The sequence below is a fragment of the Pseudophryne corroboree genome, chromosome 4, assembly GCF_028390025.1.
Source record: "Pseudophryne corroboree isolate aPseCor3 chromosome 4, aPseCor3.hap2, whole genome shotgun sequence".
In the NCBI taxonomy this organism is placed as follows: Eukaryota; Metazoa; Chordata; class Amphibia; order Anura; family Myobatrachidae; genus Pseudophryne; species Pseudophryne corroboree.
This window is the reverse complement of record NC_086447.1, coordinates 184381902-184403802: the sequence shown is the minus strand read 5'-3', so window position 1 is coordinate 184403802 and position 21901 is coordinate 184381902. Positions and strand designations below refer to the sequence as shown.

Below are 21901 nucleotides of genomic sequence, written 5' to 3'. Positions count from 1 at the left end.
CAATCACGAATGACATCGGCAGTGTAAAACTGCAACTTTTTGAATTGATTACGACTAATTTACTAAGCTGTCGTATTCGTGTTTTTCTTTTCTTCCGATGTCGATGTCATTCGTGTTTTTTTACCTAATTTAACGGCAGTGATTAGCAAAACACTGCCGTTTTTTTTTACAATCAATCTCGGCCGGATTTGTGTGATCCGTGCTGGGGTTTTTTTTTTTTAAAGTAAACAATGTAATTTTTTAAAAAAAAATGCGTGGGGTCCCCCCTCCTAAGCATAACCAGCCTCGGGCTCTTTGAGCCGATCCTGGTTGCAGAAATATGTGGAAAAAAATGACAGGGGTTCCCCCATATTTAAGCAACCAGCATCGGGCTCTGCGCCTGGTCCTGGTCCCAAAAATACGGGGGACAAAAAGAGTAGGGGTCCCCCGTATTTTTAAAACCAGCACCGGGCTCCACTAGCTGGACAGATAATGCCACAGCCGGGGGTCACTTTTATACAGCGCCCTGCGGCCGTGGCATCAAAAATCCAACTAGTCACCCCTGGCCGGGGTACCCTGGGGGAGTGGGAACCCCTTCAATCAAGGGGTCCCCCCCCCCCAGCCACCCAAGGGCCAGGGGTGAAGCCCGAGGCTGTCCCCCCCCATCCAATGGGCTGCGGATGGGAGGGCTGATAGCCTTTGTTGTAAAATAAAAGATATTGTTTTTAGTAGCAGTACTACAAGTCCCAGCAAGCCTCCCCCGCATGCTGGTACTTGGAGAACCACAAGTACCAGCATGCGGCGGAAAAACGGGCCCGCTGGTACCTGTAGTACTACCACTAAAAAAATACCCAAAAAAACACAAGACACACACACCGTGAAAGTATAATTTTATTACATACATACACACATACATACATACATACTTACCTTATGTTCCCACGCAGGTCGGTCCTCTTCTCCAGTAGAATCCAAGGGGTACCTGTTGAATAAATTATACTCACGAGATCCAGGGGTCCAGGCTCCTCGGCAAATCCAGGGATAATCCACGTACTTGAATAAAACAAAAAAACGGTTGCCCGACCACGAACTGAAAGGTGACCCATGTTTGCACATGGGTCACCTTCCCACGAATGCCAGAAACCCACTTTGCCTTCTGGCTAAGTGGGTTTCTTCAGCCAATCAGGGAGTGCCACGTTGTAGCACTCTCCTGATCAGCTGTGTGCTCCTGTCTTCACTGACAGGCGGCACACGGCAGTGTTACAATGTAGCGCCTATGCGCTACATTGTAACCAATGATGGGAACTTTCTGCCCTGCGGTTGACCTAAAGTGACGTCACCGCTGAGCAGAAAGTTCCCATCATTGGTTACAATGTAGCGCATAGGCGCTACATTGTAACACTGCCGCGTGCTGCCTGTCAGTGAAGACAGGAGCACACAGCTGATCAGGAGAGTGCTACAACGTCGCACTCCCTGATTGGCTGAAGAAACCCACTTAGCCAGAAGGCAAAGTGGGTTTCTGGCATTCGTGGGAAGGTGACCCATGTGCAAACATGGGTCACCTTTCAGTTCGTGGTCGGGCAACCGTTTTTTTGTTTTATTCAAGTACGTGGATTATCCCTGGATTTGCCGAGGAGCCTGGACCCCTGGATCTCGTGAGTATAATTTATTCAACAGGTACCCCTTGGATTCTACTGGAGAAGAGGACCGACCTGCGTGGGAACATAAGGTAAGTATGTATGTATGTATGTGTGTATGTATGTAATAAAATTATACTTTCACGGTGTGTGTGTCTTGTGTTTTTTTGGGTATTTTTTTAGTGGTAGTACTACAGGTACCAGCGGGCCCGTTTTTCCGCCGCATGCTGGTACTTGTGGTTCTCCAAGTACCAGCATGCGGGGGAGGCTTGCTGGGACTTGTAGTACTGCTACTAAAAACAATATCTTTTATTTTACAACAAAGGCTATCAGCCCTCCCATCCGCAGCCCATTGGATGGGGGGGGACAGCCTCGGGCTTCACCCCTGGCCCTTGGGTGGCTGGGGGGGGGGGACCCCTTGATTGAAGGGGTTCCCACTCCCCCAGGGTACCCCGGCCAGGGGTGACTAGTTGGATTTTTGATGCCACGGCCGCAGGGCGCTGTATAAAAGTGACCCCCGGCTGTGGCATTATCTGTCCAGCTAGTGGAGCCCGGTGCTGGTTTTAAAAATACGGGGGACCCCTACTCTTTTTGTCCCCCGTATTTTTGGGACCAGGACCAGGCGCAGAGCCCGATGCTGGTTGCTTAAATATGGGGGAACCCCTGTCATTTTTTTCCCCATATTTCTGCAACCAGGATCGGCTCAAAGAGCCCGAGGCTGGTTATGCTTAGGAGGGGGGACCCCACGCAATTTTTTTTAACAACAAAAAACACTTTCCCACCCCTTCCCATTGATATACATGCACGGATCTCATGGATCCCTGCATGCATCTCAAATCACGAATAAAAAAAGCAGGTCTGTTTTTTTTAGGACTTTTTTGCGAATTGTAATTTTTCACGGCAGTGTTTTGTGTTTTTTTGCTTAGTAAATGACCGAGATTCGTATCTAAACAGGCGTAATTTGACCGATGGTGTATTCATTCGTAATTTTTTACCTGAACTAGCAAAAAATTACGAATGCCCTCATCACTGCCGTGATTAGTGTTTAGTAAATGACCGAGATTGACCGAGATGACACTTTGATGAAAAAACGGCATCTCGGTCAAAATCGGGAGCTTAGTAAATATACCCCAATGAGTGCTTTGGAGCCAAGCATAAGAAACGCTTTCTAGGGCCAAACACAGAGGCCCTAGTCCTGCACTAATGCTGCGCTGAACCGAGGCCTGTTTGCAGACTTTATCTTGTGTGATTTTTCTCACAGCCTGCTCAGGTACGGATGTTGCAGAGTTGTACGCAATCTACACTTACGACCAAAGAGGAGCATGGCATTATTAGTGTTTTAGAATGTCTCTCTCAATAAAGACACTAGGGGGTAAATTTACTAAGGTCCCGATTTTGACCGAGATGCCGTTTTTTCATCAAAGTGTCATCTCGGTAATTTACTAAGCAATAATCACGGCAGTGATGAGGGCATTCGTAATTTTATGGAAGTCCAACAAAAAAAATACAAATGAATACACCATCGGTCAAAACGCGGCTGTTTAAGTATGAATCTCGGTAATTTACTAAGAAGTGCAAAGCAAAAGACAAACGAACACTGCCGTGAAAAATTACAACTCGTAAAAAAGTGCTAAAAAAAAACAGACCTGCTTTTTTAATCCGTGATTGTATAGGCATGCAGGGATCCATGAGATCCGTGCATGTATATCAGTGGGAAGGGGTGGGAAAGTGATTATTTTCTTTAAAAAAATTGTGTGGGGTCCCCCCTCCTAAGCATAACCAGCCTCGGGCTCTTTGAGCCGATCCTGGTTGCAGAAATATGGGGGGGAAAATGACAGGGGTTCCCCCATATTTAAGCAACCAGCATCGGGCTCTGCGCCTGGTCCTGGTTCCAAAAATACGGGGGACAAAAAGAGTAGGGGTCCCCCGTATTTTTAAAACCAGCACCGGGCTCCACTAGCTGGACAGATAATGCCACAGCCGGGGGTCACTTTTATATAGTGCCCTGCGGCCGTGGCATCAAAAATCCAACTAGTCACCCCTGGCCGGGGTACCCTGGGGGAGTGGGGACCCCTTCAATCAAGGGGTCACCCCCCCCCAGCCACCCAAGGGCCAGGGGTGAAGCCCGAGGCTGTCCCCCCCCCATCCAATGGGCTGCGGATGGGGGGGCTGATAGCCTTTTGTGATAATGAAAAGATATTGTTTTTAGTAGCAGTACTACAAGGCCCAGCAAGCCTCCCCCGCATGCTGGTACTTGGAGAACCACAAGTACCAGCATGCGACGGAAAAACGGGCCCGCTGGTACCTGTAGTACTACTACTAAAAAAATACCCAAAAAAAGACAAGACACACACACCGTGAAAGTAAAGATTTATTACATACATGCACACAAACATACATACATACTTACCTTATGTTCACACGCAGGTCGGTCCTCTTCTCCAGTAGAATCCAAGGGGTACCTGTTGAATAAATTCTACTCACCAGATCCAGGGTCCCAGGGTCCGCGGGGCAACCATTTGTAATCCAGGTACTTGAATAAAATAACAAAACAGAGAGCCGAGCCACGCACTGAAAGGGGCCCCATGTTTTCACATGGGACTCCTTTCCCGAATGCCAGAAACCCACTCTGACTGATGTCTAAGTGGGTTTCTTCAGCCAATCAGGGAGCGCTACGTTGTAGCACCCTCCTGATCGGCTGTGTGCTCCTGTACTGTCTGACAGGCGGCACACGGCAGTGTTACAATGTAGCGCCTATGCGCTCCATTGTAACCAATGGTGGGAACTTTCTGCCCTGCGGTTGACCTAAAGTGACGTCACCGAGTTGATCGCTAGCTGCTGTTAAAAATCAGCATTTCTGCACATGCGTATGGGCCACAATGCGCACGCGCATTGTACGGGTACAAAGCCCGTTTGGTTGTGCACAGGTTGTAGCGAAGTTTTCCGTCGCACTGACAGCCGCAAGAAGATTGACAGGAAGGGGGCATTTCTGGGTGTCAACTGATCATTTTCAGGGAGTGTTTGCAAAAACGCAGGCGTGTCTGGGCGTTCGCTGGGCAGGTGTATGACGTCAAATCCGGACACGAATAGGCTGAAGTGATCGCAAGCGCTGAGTAGGTTCAGAGCTACTCTGAGACTGCATAAACTGTTTTTGCAGAGCTCGGCTGCACATTCGTCCGCACTTCTGCTAAGCTAAAATACACTCCCCAGTGGGAGGCAGCATAGCGTTTGCACGGCTGCTAAAACTAGCTAGCGAGCGATCAACTCGGAATGACCCCCCTATGTTTTATTCACATACTATGCATTGTACGATTTTGATTGGCATTTCACTGGACTTTTTTTTTTGTGAGGCACACGATCGATCTTTTAACGATTGGTTGTTAGCACATTGTGTGTCACTGGTGAGTCCAGGACTGCCAGGGAGCTGCCGGGGAGTTCAAGGGAAATCGTGACACGACTTGCATCAGAGCGGGTCATCCTAATGTATGGCCAGCCTTACATTTCATCCTATTAAAGTCAATGGAGATAAAGTACTAGCCAACCAGCTCCTAACTGTCATATTTCAAACCCAGCATGTAACATGTCAGCTAGGAGGTCATTGGCTGGTTCTTTATCTCTGTAGACTTTATCTCCATCCAAGGCTTAGTAAATAGACACCTGAGTTTTTTCAGTCATTTTGGGGTCTATTCATGAAACCGTGAAAAGAGTGGAGAAGTGAGCCTGTGGAGAAGTTGCCCATGGCAATCAATCAGCTGCTCCGTACAATTGTATACTATCATGCATATTATAAATGTTACTTCAGTGCTGATTGTTTGTTATGAGCAACTTCTCCACTGGCTCACTTCTCCACACTTTTCACCGCTTCATGAATAGACCGCTTAATGCTAAAATGACTAAACTGATTTTGTGGGAGATCCCCGGGAAACGTATGTTCCCAGGATGTACTGTATATAACAAGGGTTCAGCAGCAGATATCTCTGGGTTCCAGGTCTCAATAGCAGCTGATATATTGTGAGTTTCAAGCACATTCAAGAGCTTGGCCCCGGTAGATAATGCTATCTTTAGATAGCATTAGCCATTGTACGTACAGGTGACAGATGGCTCCCGGTAATGGCCGCTCACATGTGCAGTCTGATGACCAAGCATGCTCAGTAGCGAGCCAGGGGTCTTGCAGCTAAAACCGATAAACGTCAATCATAAGTTGCAATTATCAGATTTAAAACCCAATAATTAATAAATATACCCCTAAATGGTGGAAACTGAGTTTCCAAGAATTATCCTCAGACTGAAGTAGGTGGAGATGGGGCCTCTGATTTATGCACATGGTTCAGGCATCAGAAATACATTTCCGTGCCTCCTGTCTAGTCGTAGTCCTTCCTGAGGCCGTAAGCGGGGTACACACGGAGAGATCCGTGCTTAAATTCTAAGCAGTCTGACTAGATTGCTTAGAAGTTAAGCATGGATCTCTCCGTGTGTATGTCCCACAGCGATAGTGCGCATCACTATCGCCGGTGCTAGATTGGCCTGCGTGCTGTGGCTGGGGTAAAGCTGGTCCTTTACTATCTTCGTTGCCCACTTTTTAGCTCTGGACTAGTACAGGTCCTGGACTGAGGGAAAGTCGGCCCCGATGATCTTCTCTGCGTTTCTGACCACCTTTTGGAGCCTGCATCTGTCCCTCGCGCTGGCGGAGCAAGCATATAAGGAGAGGATCTGGTAATTGCATATACCGGTAGAGGCATGAGGGGGATCTAAATTATAAAAAGGGGCATGTAGACGAGGGGTGATGGCATATTATGGTTCCTGGACATATAAAAGGCACATGTAGGAGCAGTGGCGTAACTAGAAATTTTTCTCCCCCAAGCCAAAAAATCCTTCGGCGCGCCCCCCCCCCCCCATTACCCCCATAATTGGCACTAGTAAAGGGACAAATATGCGCGCGCCTACGGCGCGCGCCGCCAAAAAGGGTGTGTGGCTTTGTTGAAATGGCCGTGGCTTTGCGTAAAGGGGCGTGGCATTGCAGGAAAAGACTACCTTATACCCCAGTTTTGCAACCTGCACGCCCAGACGTTAGCCACCACAGGAAAGAAAAATAATCCTGATTCATGCCCCTTACATTATTTGTCATTTTTCCTCCTTATAGTAATGCCCAGTATACATTATTCCACATACTGCAATGGCCTTAGCCATTATGCCACACACAATAATGCACATGACACAATATGCACACACTGTAATGCCCCCGACACATTATGCCACACACCGTAATGCCTGTGACACATTATAACAGGAATCGCAATGCCCGTTATACATTATGCTACACACTGCAATGCCCCTGATACATTATAGCACATACAATGTCTGTGACACAGTATGACACACACCACAATGATCCTGAGACATTATACCACATACCACAATGCCCGTGATATAGTATACAACACACCGTAATGCCTGACACATTATGACACACACCGCAATGTCCGTGATACATTATGCCACACACCGTAATGCCCATTACACATTAAGTTCTACAGTAAGGCTTCTAATTACTTTTAAATTACCTGCTCGTTGCCAGGGGTTTCATGCTCTTGGTTCCATGCACGGTGCCAGGGGTTTTCATGCTCAGGGTGTCATGCTCGTTGCCAGGGGTTTCATGCACTGGGTGTCATGCTCGTTGCCAGGGGTTTCATGCAGTGGGTGTCATGCTTGTTGCCAGGGGTTTCATGCACTGGGTGTCATGCTCGTTGCTAGGGGGTAGTGCTTGTTGCTAGGGCCATGCTCCCAGTGCCACATATGCCCCCAGTGCCAGATATTCCCCCACAGTGCCAGGTATATGCCCCCAGTGCCAGATATTCCCCCACAGTGCCAGGTACATGCCCCCAGTGCCACATATACCCCCCCAGTGCCACATATGCCCCCTCAGTGCCTGCTCCCCCCAGTGCCAAATATTCCCCCACAGTGCCACATATGCCCCCTCAGTGCCTGCTCCCCCCAGTGCCAGATATTCCCCCCACAGTGCCAGGTATATGCCCCCAGTGCCAGATATTCCCCCACAGTGCCAGGTATATGCCCCCAGTGCCAGATATTCCCCCACAGTTCCACATATGCCCCCTCAGTGCCTGCTCCCCCCAGTGCCAAATATTCCCCCACAGTGCCAGGTATATGCCCCCAGTGCCAGATATTCCCCCACAGTGCCAGGTATATCCCCCCAGTGCCAGATATTCCCCCACAGTGCCAGGTATATGCCCCCAGTGCCAGATATTCCCCCACCCCCCGCTCCTTTGTGTTGGAGGGACACGGAGCGCATAGCGCGCCTCTCCTGTGTCCCTCCTGGCTCTCCTGCCGGTCTAATAAAGGAAGTGCCGGTTCGTGAGCCAATCAGAGCTCACGAACGGCACTTCCTTTATTAGACCGGCGGGGGGAGAGCCAGGGAGGGACACAGGAGAGGCGCGCGATGTGCGCTCCGTGTCCCTCCTTACAGCAGCGGAGGGAAGGAGACCGCAGATTGACATGCGGACGCTCGTCCGCATGTCAATCTGTGCAAAGTCAGTGGCGCCCCCGCAGCCCCTCGCCCCCAAGCCACCGCGAGGACTGCGGGGGCAGTAGTTACGCCACTGTGTAGGAGTGGATCTGGCATATAAGGGGCATGAGAGCCTCTGGCATATAAAGGGGTATGAGGGAGCTCTGGTCATAAAAAGGGGAATGTAGGTGATGGCATATTAGAGGCTTGAGAGGGCTCTTGCATATACAAAGTGGCATGTGACGGAGGGATGATTCAGAAGTGAGCTCTGGCATATAAAGGGGCATGTGGAAGAGGGGTGATGAAATATACGGACCATATAAGTGTTTTACTTATAGATAAGTGTGATGTATATAGCCGCATATCTGATACACATTGTTCTGTGTCTATTAGAGGGGTAATAACATAGCCTGATGTTTGACAAATAAAATGGTTGCAATCCTACTGCAGATTTGGCTTCTCCCCCAAGTCATGTCCTGCCCAATTGATTCCCCTATTTCTCCCTGGCCTAACCCCTCACCTGGGAGGTTCCCAATAGGTAATGTAAAATATTTTAATATGAAGCATAATCACTTTCCTTTCAGTTACAAAACTTAGATCCCAGGTTATATTAACTATTGATTATAACATTCATCAAAGCTTCAGTTTTACTTATAGCCGAGCTGGGGTGAAGAATTATTATTACAGCAGGGAGTGTGGAGGATATGACTGACTAGAGATATTCCCCAGACTCTACTAGCCGATCACACTGACAGCATCACTGAGCCCTGCACATATTTACCCATTTCACAAATTTGGGTTATCCCCATAGAGAATATACAAAGTGTTTTGCCTAATTCATAAACATGTTTTCAATAATTTTAGATAATAGCTTGCAATTATTAATGCACAAACCTCTGACAGACGCACTGCAGGTTTTACTATTTCTTCTAGAACAGCTAAAAATATTTTTTTCAAAAGGGTTTCAATGGCTTTATAGATTCTATGGGTCATACAGTGGAGGGCTCCAGTGCATATCTGAGCTCATCTAATGGTGTGTAGACTCAGGGACTTACAATATCCCTCCTAGACAGAGATGCTCGTTGAGTATACCTGCAATGAGCAGGTGAGTGACGGGAGGTGACAGTCAGTAATAACGCTTTAGCCTGCAGATCTGAAATAAATAGGGAGGCACTGAAGAGACTATGTACAGTAGCAATCACCAAGGATGTCTAGGAGGTTCGGTGCAAAATCCTATCGATGACCATCCCAACGGTCACAATCCTGGCAGTGGCATCCTGATGGTAAAATTTCACAAATATGGGCGAGTATTATAACCCTGACCAACCCCTTCCACAGCCTAATCATAACTCCCCTCTGCCCCCACACACACAGCCTAACCCTAACCATCTCCTGCAGCAGCCTAACCCTAACCATTCCCTCCTGCAGTCTAACCCAAACCCTCCCCCTCATGCCTACGCCTAACCATCCTGTCCTACAGTCTAATACAACCCCCCCTCCCCCCACACACACACACACACCCTAGTGCCTGACCCTAAACCCAACACGTTGGGAATTTAACCACCATGATGCCGCTGCCGGGACTGTGACCATCAGGATGGTGACCACAGAGATCCTTACTACATCAGGCCTATAGTAGGGATGGCATTGTCCTATGTGCTGAGTCCAGGAAATGTGATGTACTGGATATGGCCTTTTTTTGCACCAGCCAAGTGGCCATCAATTAGTTTGCCCCTGAAGTGCCCCTTTACCTTGGTATCCAACTCACAGTGAATTACAGTAGTCAATATTGCCCTGGTGCAGAGCAGCTGTTCCAATAAGCAGATGTCCCTGTGATTCCTACCACTGCCGATTCTGCTGCTAATTACTAACGATGGAAATGTACATTTCATATCCAGTGCAGAGAGATCCAAAGGGATCCCTCATTACAACCCAGACCTTCTTCCCATAGGAAGGAGCAGGACTCCAGGAACTAGCACCATCTGAAGATGGCGTAGGTTCCCATAGACAAACTGCAAAAACTAAAAGTTTGCAGAATATTTGGTAGCCCAATTAGGCCCCTAATAAAGAATGGAGCGTTACTAAAAACACATGGAAACGTGCCCAGTAGCGATGATGAGTAGACCTCAAGTCTCTGCCGTAACACTTTAGGATCAGTAAGTGCAGCTGGAAGACGACTGTAAAGAGGCTGATACTGTAGCTATCATTTCCAAATCACAATTACCGATAGGGCTAATAATCAAATGCGTTATTATAAGACTATTATTAGTAGTGATGTGCACCGGAAATTTTTCGGGTTTTGTGTTTTGGTTTTGGATTCGGTTCCGAGGCATTGTTTTGGATTCGGGCGCGTTTTGGCAAAACCTCCCTGAAATTTTTTTGTCCGATTCGGGTGTGTTTTGGATTCGGGTGTTTTTTTTACAAAAAACCCTCAAAAACAGCTTAAATCATAGAATTTGGAGGTCATTTTGATCCCATAGTATTATTAACCTCAATAACCATAATTTCCACTCATTTTCAGTCTATTCTGAACACCTCACACCTCACAATATTATTTTTAGTCCTAAAATTTGCACCGAGGTCGCTGGATGACTAAGCTAAGCGACCCAAGTGGCCGACACAAACACCTGGCCCATCTAGGAGTGGCACTGCAGTGTCAGACAGGATGGCACTTCAAAAAAATAGTCCCCAAACAGCACATGATGCAAAAAAAAAAAAGAGGCGCAATGAGGTAGCTGTGTGACTAAGCTAAGCGACCCAAGTGGCCGACACAAACACCTGGCCCATCTAGGAGTGGCACTGCAGTGTCAGACAGGATGGCAGATTTAAAAAAATAGTCCCCAAACAGCACATGATGCAAAGAAAAAAAGAGGTGCACCAAGGTCACTGTGTGACTAAGCTAAGCGACTCAAGTGGCCGACACAAACACCTGGCCCATCTAGGAGTGGCACTGCAGTGTCAGACAGGATGGCAGATTTAAAAAATAGTCCCCAAACAGCACATGATGCAAAGAAAAAAAGAGGTGCACCAAGGTCGTGGATAGCTAAGCTAAGCGACCCAAGTGGCCGACACACACACCTGGCCCATCTAGGAGTGGCACTGCCGTGTCAGACAGGATGGCAGATTTAAAAAATAGTCCCCAAACAGCACATGATGCAAAGAAAAAAAGAGGTGCACCAAGGTCGCTGGATGGCTAAGCTAAGCGACACAAGTGGCCGACACAAACACCTGGCCCATCTAGGAGTGGCACTGCAGTGTCAGGCAGGATGGCACTTCAAAAAAATAGTCCCCAAACAGCACATGATGCAAAGAAAAATTAAAGAAAAAAGAGGTGCAAGATGGAATTGTCCTTGGGCCCTCCCACCCACCCTTATGTTGTATAAACAGGACATGCACACTTTAACAAACCCATCATTTCAGCGACAGGGTCTGCCACACGACTGTGACTGAAATGACTGGTTGGTTTGGGCCCCCACCAAAAAAGAAGCAATCAATCTCTCCTTGCACAAACTGGCTCTACAGAGGCAAGATGTCCACCTCCTCCTCATCGTCCGATTCCTCACCCCTTTCACTGTGTACATCCCCCTCCTCACAGATTATTAATTCGTCCCCACTGGAATCCACCATCTCAGGTCCCTGTGTACTTTCTGGAGGCAATTGCTGGTGAATGTCTCCACGGAGGAATTGATTATAATTCATTTTGATGAACATCATCTTCTCCACATTTTCTGTAAGTAACCTCGTACGCCGTTTGCTGACAAGGTGAGCAGTTGCACTAAACACTCTTTCAGAGTACACACTGGAGGGGGGGCAACTTAGGTAAAATAAAGCCAGTTTGTGCAAGGGCCTCCAAATTGCCTCTTTTTCCTGCCAGTATACGTACGGACTGTCTGACGTGCCTACTTGGATGCAGTCACTCATATAATCCTCAACCATTCTTTCAATGGCGACAGAATCATATGCAGTGACAGTAGACGACATGTCAGTAATCGTTGGCAGGTCCTTCAGTCCGGACCAGATGTCAGCACTCGCTCCAGACTGCCCTGCATCACCGCCAGCGGGTGGGCTCGGAATTCTTAGCCTTTTCCTCGCACCCCCAGTTGCGGGAGAATGTGAAGGAGGAGCTGTTGACAGGTCACATTCCGCTTGACTTGACAATTTTCTCACCAGCAGGTCTTTGAACCTCTGCAGACTTGAGTCTGCCGGAAAGAGAGATACAACATAGGTTTTAAATCTAGGATTGAGCACGGTGGCCAAAATGTAGTGCTCTGATTTCAACAGATTGACCACCCGTGAATCCTGGTTAAGCAAATGAAGGGCTCCACCCACAAGTCCCACATGCCTAGCGGAATCGCCTCCTCCTTCAATGTCTCCAGCTTCTTCTGCAAAAGCCTGATGAGGGGAATTACCTGACTCAGGCTGGCAGTTTCTGAACTGACTTCACGTGTGGCAAGTTCAAAGAGTTGCAGAACCTTGCACAACGTTGAAATCATTCTCCACTGCGCTTGAGTCAGGTGCATTCCCCCTCCTTTGCCTATATCGTAGGCAGATGTATAGGCTTGAATGGCCTTTTGCTGCTCCTCCATCCTCTGAAGCATATAGAGGGTTGAATTCCACCTTGTTACCACCTCTTGCTTCAGATGATGGCAGGGCAGGTTCAGGACTGTTTGCTGGTGCTCCAGTCTTTGGCACGCGGTGGCTGAATGCCGAAAGTGGCCCGCAATTCTTCGGGCCACCGACAGCATCTCTTGCACGCCCCTGTCGTTTTTTAAATAATTCTGCACCACCAAATTCAATGTATGTGCAAAACATGGGACGTGCTGGAATTTGCCCACATGTAATGCACGCACAATATTGGTGGCGTTGTCCGATGTCACAAATCCCCAGGAGAGTCCAATTGGGGTAAGCCATTCTGCGATGATGTTCCTCAGTTTCCGTAAGAGGTTGTCAGCTGTGTGCCTCTTATGGGAAGCGGTGATACAAAGTGTAGCCTGCCTAGGAACGAGTTGGCGTTTGCGAGATACTGCTACTGGTGCCGCCGCTGCTGTTCTTGCTGCGGGAGGCAATACATCTACCCAGTGGGCTGTCACAGTCATATAGTCCTGAGTCTGCCCTGCTCCACTTGTCCACATGTCCGTGGTTAAGTGGACATTGGGTACAACTGCATTTTTTAGGACACTGGTGACTCTTTTTCTGACGTCTGTGTACATTTTCGGTATCGCCTGCCTAGAGAAATGGAACCTAGATGGTATTTGGTACCAGGGACACAGTACCTCAATCAAGTCTCTAGTTCCCTGTGAATTAACGGTGGATACCGGAAACACGTTTCTCACCATCCAGGCTGCCAAGGCCTGAGTTATCCGCTTTGCAGCAGGATGACTGCTGTGATATTTCATCTTCCTCGCAAAGGACTGTTGGACAGTCAATTGCTTACTGGAAGTAGTACAAGTGGTCTTCCGACTTCCCCTCTGGGATGACGATCGACTCCCAGCAGCAACAACAGCAGCGCCAGCAGCAGTAGGCGTTACACTCAAGGATGCATCGGAGGAATCCCAGGCAGGAGAGGACTCGTCAGACTTGCCAGTGACATGGCCTGCAGGACTATTGGCTTTACTGTGTAAGGAGGAAATTGACACTGAGGGAGTTGGTGGTGTGGTTTGCAGGAGCTTGGTTACAAGAGGAAGGGATTTAGTGGTCAGTGGACTGCTTCCGCTGTCATCCAAAGTTTTAGAACTTGTCACTGACTTCTGATGAATGCGTTCCAGGTGACGTATAAGGGAGGATGTTCCTAGGTGGTTAACGTCCTTACCCCTACTTATTACAGCTTGACAAAGGCAACACATGGCTTGACACCAGTTGTCCGCATTTCTTTTTAAATAATTCCACACCGAAGAGGTGATTTTTTTTTGTATTTTGACCAGGCATGTCAATGGCCATATTCGTCCCACGGACAACAGGTGTCTCCCCGGGTGCCTGACTTAAACAAACCACCTCACCATCAGAATCCTCCTAGTCAATTTCCTCCCCAGCGCCAGCAACACCCATATCCTCATCCTGGTGTACTTCAACAGTGACATCTTCAATTTGACTATCAGGAACTGGACTGCGGGTGCTCCTTCCAGCACTTGCAGGGGGCGTGCAAATGGTGGAAGGCGCAAGCTCTTCCCGTCCAGTGTTGGGAAGGTCAGGCATCACAACCGACACAATTGGACTCTCCTTGGGGATTTGTGATTTAGAAGAACGCACAGTTCTTTGCTGTGCTTTTGCCATCTTAACTCTTTTAAGTTTTCTAGCAGGAGGATGAGTGCTTCCATCCTCAGGTGAAGCTGAACCACTAGCCTTGAACAAAGGCCAGGGCCTCAGCTGTTCCTTGCCACTCCGTGTCGTAAATGGCACATTGGTAAGTTTACGCTTCTCCTCAGACGATTTTGATTTAGATTTTTGGGTCATTTTACTGAGCTTTATTTTTTTGGATTTTACATGCTCTCTACTATGACATTGGGCATCGGCCTTTGCAGACGACGTTGATGGCATTTCATCGTCTCGGCCATGACTAGTGGCAGCAGCTTCAGCACGAGGTGGAAGTGGATCTTGATCTTTCCCTATTTTACCCTCCACATTTTTGTTCTCCATTTTTTAATGTGTGGAATTATATGCCAGTAATATATCAATAACAATGGCCTACTACTATATATACTGCGCACAACTGAAATGCACCACAGGTATGGATGGATAGTATACTTGACGACACAGAGGTAGGTAGAGCAGTGGCCTACTGTACCATACTGCTATATAGTATATACTGGTGGTCAGCAAACTGTGCAAAACTGAAATGCACCACAGGTATGGATGGATAGTATACTTGACGACACAGAGGTAGGTAGAGCAGTGGCCTACTGTACCTTACTGCTATATAGTATATACTGGTGGTCAGCAAACTGTGCAAAACCGAAATGCACCACAGGTATGGATGGATAGTATACTTGACGACACAGAGGTAGGTAGAGCCAGTGGCCTACTGTACCGTACTGCTATATAGTATATACTGGTGGACAGCAAACTGTGCAAAACTGAAATGCACCACAGGTATGGATGGATAGTATACTTGACGACACAGAGGTAGGTAGAGCAGTGGCCTACTGTACCGTACTGCTATATAGTATATACTGGTGGTCAGCAAACTGTGCAAAACTGAAATGCACCACAGGTATGAATGGATAGTATACTTGACGACACAGAGGTAGGTAGAGCAGTGGCCTACTGTACCGTACTGCTATATAGTATATACTGGTGGTCAGCAAACTGTGCAAAACTGAAATGCACCACAGGTATGGATGGATAGTATACTTGACGACACAGAGGTAGGTAGAGCAGTGGCCTACTGTACCTTACTGCTATATATTATATACTGGTGGACAGCAAACTGTGCAAAACTGAAATGCACAACAGGTATGGATGGATAGCATACTTGACGACACAGAGGTAGGTAGAGCAGTGGCCTACTGTACCCTACTGCTATATAGTATATACTGGTGGTCAGCAAACTGTGCAAAACTGAAATGCACCACAGGTATGGATGGATAGTATACTTGACGACACACAGGTAGGTAGAGCAGTGGCCTACTGTACCGTACTGCTATATATTATATACTGGTGGACAGCAAACTGTGCAAAACTGAAATGCACCACAGGTATGGATGGATAGTATACTTGACGACACAGAGGTAGGTAGAGCAGTGGCCTACTGTACCGTACTGCTATATAGTATATACTGGTGGTCAGCAAACTGTGCAAAACTGAAATGCACCACAGGTATGGATGGATAGTATACTTGACGACACAGAGGTAGGTAGAGCAGTGGCCTACTGTACCGTACTGCTGTATATTATATACTGGTGGACAGCAAACTGTGCAAAACTGAAATGCACAACAGGTATGGATGGATAGTATACTTGACGACACAGAGGTAGGTAGAGCAGTGGCCTACTGTACTGTACTGCTATATAGTAGTGATGAGCGGATTCGGTTTTACTCGGTTTTACTCGGTTTTACTCGGTTCTCAAAACGGCATCTTATTGGCTCACGGATGTCACGTGTTTTGGATAGCCAATAAGATGTCGTTTTGAGAACCGAGTAAAACCGAGTAAAACCGAGTAAAACCGAACCTCGCTCATCACTACTATATAGTATATACTGGTGGTCAGCAAACTGTGCAAAACTGAAATGCACCACAGGTATGGATGGATAGTATACTTGACGACACAGAGGTAGGTAGAGCCAGTGGCCTACTGTACCGTACTGCTATATAGTATATACTGGTGGTCAGCAAACTGTGCAAAACTGAAATGCACCACAGGTATGGATGGATAGTATACTTGACGACACAGGGGTAGGTAGAGCAGTGGCCTACTGTACCTTACTGCTATATAGTATATACTGGTGGTCAGCAAACTGTGCAAAACCGAAATGCACCACAGGTATGGATGGATAGTATACTTGACGACACAGAGGTAGGTAGAGCCAGTGGCCTACTGTACCGTACTGCTATATAGTATATACTGGTGGTCAGCAAACTATGGAAAACTGAAATGCACCACAGGTATGGATGGATAGTATACTTGACGACACAGAGGTAGGTAGAGCAGTGGCCTACTGTACCGTACTGCTATATATTATATACTGGTGGTCAGCAAACTGTGCAAAACTGAAATGCACCACAGGTATGGATGGATAGTATACTTGACGACACAGAGGTAGGTAGAGCAGTGGCCTACTGTACCTTACTGCTATATAGTATATACTGGTGGTCAGCAAACTGTGCAAAACTGAAATGCACCACAGGTATGGATGGATAGTATACTTGACGACACAGAGGTAGGTAGAGCAGTGGACTACTGTACCGTACTGCTATATACATAGTTATACTGGTGGTCAGCAAAATTCTGCACTGTCCTCCTACTATATACTACAATGCAGCACAGATATGGAGCGTTTTTCAGGCAGAGAACGTATAATACTGGTGGTCACTGGTCAGCAAAACTCTGCACTGTCCTCCTACTATATAATACTGCTAGTCCCCAGTCCCCACAATAAACCAATTAGCACACTGAGCACAGTCAGATATGGAGCGTTTTTCAGGCAGAGAACGTAGATATTTGCACTTGCAGCACACTGAGCACAGATATTTGCAGCACACTGAGCACAGATATTTGCAGCACAATTTGCAGCCCACTGAACATAGAAACTGAGAGGACGCCAGCCACGTCCTCTCACGATCATCTCCAATGCACGAGTGAAAAATGGCGGCGACGCGCGGCTCCTTATATAGAATACGAATCTCGCGAGAATCCGACCGCGGGATGATGATGTTCGGGCGAGCAAGGCGGGAGGATCCGAGTCTGCCTCGGACCCGTGTAAAAAGGGTGAAGTTTGGGGGGGGTCGGATCCCGACGAACCGAACCCGCTCATCACAAATTATTAGGTACTGGACTAAATTTGGGGCTATGCAAAATGATACATTGCCCTAATTGTTGTAGCTCAGCCATATTTAACAAGGCCAGGTTTATCGTGTAAAGTAGGCATTTTTTAATTTGTTTCTAAAGGGGCCGTTCCATAGCTCTATAGGCAATCCGCCTTTTACGCTTATAAAATTAAATCATGTATTTTACTTGTGATTAAAATGACTTTTCCCCTATAAGAAAGTACAAGAAAGTACAGATATTTACTTCTTATTGTCTTTCATTGTATTCCAGCTTTACTGTGCTAAACATCCTCCATTCATGGAAGCAACACCCCAAAAGTAAAATGTCAAATGTAGTTGCAGAACGTATTACCGTACGACATTGCTTTGCCTTTTCACCAGCAAAGATCAGACACTGTAGGATTGATGTGAGCCAGTATTTGGTAGCTATTTATCACTTTCTCATGTGTGAGTAGATGTCTCTTCAATTATCATTTGAATTTGGTGGCATTTAATTCCTCTTTAAGCAAAGTGCACGAAGTTGGATGTTACTGAGGTCATAATATTGTCATTTAACATGCATGATGTTGAGTCGGAGAGGAGGAAGGCGAGCCGAGAAGTGTTTATGGATTATAAGAAATGACATGAAGGCACTGTGTCACAGGGAGATGGGACAAGTCTAGGTCGGTGTGGCCTTTGCAGGAGAGATGATGAATAGCCCAGGAATTGTGAAGAGGAGGAAGCTGGGGAGCTAGTGTAGTTTCTCTGTAAGAGCAAGCGACTTTAAGTAGACGTGACATATACAAAACCAGACATAACTCCAGCTTCATGTGACAATCACTACCAGGTGGATTTAATGACAACTTAGTAGCGGATCAACAAGAGAGAAAATCATGTGTTTCTGTAGCAATCATCTTGTCTAAAATGACTCTGCGTGGGAATGGCTTTAAAATACCTTTCTCGTTAGAGCCAAGAGGTTAACTCATTTCCATTCTACTTAGCAGGGGGGTGTATTTGTGAAGCACGATAAATAAAAAGATTCATACATTTATTCATGGATTGTTCAAGCTTTAAAGTTCACATCAATCTCACTGCATCATCACTTAGTTGTACATTGTAGGGAGATATCAGGAGGAAAGAGGTGACGAAATTCATATCAACAGTGATTTCCATGTTAAATTTCATCCATCTCTTTCTCTTACTTTGTTTACAGCGGCAGGTGCGATAATGAATGGAGATTAAACACACTGGTGGTTTGTTTATTTCTGGGAGGATTATTTAAGCACAGATAATCAGATCAGTGACCAATCTCATCTGACATAGGGGGTAATTCAGATAAGATCGCTGGGCTGCGTTTTTTGCAACCCTGCGATCAGATAGCCGCCACCTACAGGGGGAGTGTATATTTGCTGTGCAAGTGTGCGTTCTTATGTGTTAGCAGAGCTGCTAAAAAACAGTTTGTGCAGTCTCTGCGCAGCCCAGGACTTACTTTTCCGGTGCGATTGAATCTTGCTGTTTGGGGCCGGAGCTAACGTCAGACACCCTCCCTAAAATCGTTTGGACACGCCTGCGTTTTTCTGGACACTCCCTGTAAACGGTCAGTTGCCACCCACAAATTCCCTATTCCTGTCAATCACTTTGCGTACGCCTGTGCCAGTGTGTACTGCAATATTTTTCGACTTTGACAATGGTTTCCCAATGGTTGGATGAATTTAGTTTGTGAGCAGGGGATTTACAGATGTGTCTTCAAACATCATTGCTGCAGTTGCAGCAAACAGCCCCTCTTGGCGCACCAGATATCGTGAGACTCTGCTAGCGTTGGGCATATTTTTTGCTGAAAATACATCTTAGTTGCAACACAAAGTGACTAGGATGCACCAGAAGACTGGGCTGGTTAATTTGATATGCAACACTTGTATATACAGATGTGTCCTCTTACATCCTTGCTGCAATTATGCTAAACAGCCCTTCAAGTTGCGCCATGATGTGGTGGGACTCAGTAGCGCCAAGTGTCTTTTTTTGTGATTTTTTCCGAGATGCGGATGACACATGTAATGCAATAGAACGCACAAGCAGCTTCTGCTGATTAAAATATGAAGCATGCCTATATTATGTGTGTAATTGCGACTGTATCTGCATCCGAAATGCCACGTTACAGTGCTTTCCAGGAAAGCACTGTAGCATAGCATTTTGGGGATCCGGTCTGAAGATCGATACTGTCTAGGTCGACAATGTTTAGGTCGACCACTGTAGGTCGACAGTCAGTAGGTTGACAGGGTTTGAAGGTCGACAGGGCTTCTAGGTCGACATGTGCTAGGTCGACAAGTCAAAAGGTCGACATGAGTTTTTCAAAAAATAATTCTTTTTTTTTACTTTTTCATACTTAACGGAGGACTACGATTGGAACGGAAGTATGGCGAGCAAAGCGAGCCATGCGAGGGGACACGGTGCACTAATTGGGGTTCCCGGTCACTCTACGAAGAAAACTACACCTCCCCCCAAAAAAATCTAATGTCGACCTTTTGAACTGTCGACCTAGCACGTCAACCTAGAAACCCTGTCGACCTTCAAACCCTGATGACCTAGTGACTGTCGACCTATAGTGGTCGACCTAAATATTGTCGACCTAGACACTGTCGATTTGATGATCCACATCCAGCATTTTGTGTGCAAATACAGTCGCAGTCACACACAGAATATAGGCATGCTGCCTATTTTAATCAGCTGAGGCGTGTACTATTGCATTACATTGTGTCTAAGACCCATTTTCTCAAAAAAAATCACAAAACAAGATGCTTGGGACTTCCGAGTCACATGGAACTCACGCATTATGTGTAACGTGACTTATAGCGTACAGAGCAAATATGTAAGAGGGACACATCTGTATATGTGTGGCCAAGTCTCTGAATCACAGACAGCATGAGTGACAGCTACTGTAATTTATTTTACAGTTATACAGAAGACCATTTTCTATTGGGGACTTATTTTAACCTTTAAAGGAAAGAAGATCCTTTTTAACCCATGCAGGATCAGATTTAAATTTTGGTCCTTTGAGCTGCCTAATAATTACTAATATAGCTGAGCCTGGAAGCTGTATTGGGTGAGGGATTCTAGTTGTGACTCATTGAATATGCAATGCTGAGTTTGTATTTTGTCCCCTTATTTGTGTGGGTTTCCTACGGGAATCCTGGCTCCCTCCTACAAATCCAAAAACTGGTACCTGGCTTCTGACAGAATGTTTTTCTTTTTTTCCCATAATAATGTGATAGGAAATAATAATTGTAGGCTCCACTGGGGCAGGGAATTATATGAATGGCTAAATATACTTTGTATGTAGAATAAGCAATGGACAAATGATTCAAAATTCAGTATATCAAATGCATTTTTACCAATTTTCTTTGTGCTTTTCATGCAATACAATCTATCACTCTTGTAAAATGAGAGAGAAAGAGGGGATGCTAAGTTTTAAACGCTGGAAAAATATTCACATCACAAAGGAACCATTGATTCTTATTTGTCTTATTTTAAATGTGCCTTTCATGCAAAAAATAAACTGATAGACAACGTGGATTGTTGACAGTGATGTCTCTGAGCACAAAACATGTAGATTATTTCACTAAAGCCTGTACCTTTCAACAGCAAAGGGTAGATCTCTGTTTTTCCTTTAACTGTCTAGGGCGGCAAAGACAGGGAAAAATTGAACTTACAGGATGGACGCGAACTCAGCGCCACTGAGCTTCTGAGGCTTTTTTTTTTAACTTGAAGCCCCTCACGTGTGTGCAGATACCCCTGTCTACCAATCATTACATGAATGACAAACTGAAAGAGAATAAACCACAAATCCAGGTCACTCTAATAGCAGAGCTGAAAGGTATGGGAGCCCAATAGGAAGCCATGGCACCCCTAGCCTGTGCCCCATTCTCCCCTCAGCCTGTGCCCCCATCCTCTCTCCTATTCACCCACTCACACTGTACCCCCATCCTCTCTCCCAACCTCCCTCCCATCCACCCACTCAGCCTGTACCCCATCCTCACTCTCAGGCACCCACTCAGCCTGTGTTCCATCCTTTCTCCAATTCACCCACTCAGCCTGGGCCCCCATCCTCCCTCCCATTCACCCACTAACAATGTGCCCCCATCCTCCCTCCCATTCACCCACTCAGCATGTGCCCCATCCTCCCTCCTATTCACCCACTAAGTCTGTGTCCCCATCCTCACTCCCAGGCATCCAGTCAACCTGTGCCCCATCCTCACTCCCCTGCATCAACTAAGTCTGTGCCCCATCCTCACTCCAATTCGCCCACTC

At 46.6% G+C, this 21901-nt stretch overlaps 1 protein-coding gene and 1 long non-coding RNA gene across 3 annotated transcripts in view; one reads left to right on the top strand and one right to left on the bottom strand.

The window, feature by feature from the left end:
- The window catches only part of SPHKAP (SPHK1 interactor, AKAP domain containing), a 526349-nt gene that overhangs the window by 235300 nt on the left and 269148 nt on the right, over nt 1-21901 (top strand). The gene's annotated exons all lie outside the window — the stretch shown is intronic.
- The window catches only part of LOC134909144 (uncharacterized), a 77245-nt gene that overhangs the window by 14873 nt on the left and 40471 nt on the right, over nt 1-21901 (bottom strand). The gene's annotated exons all lie outside the window — the stretch shown is intronic.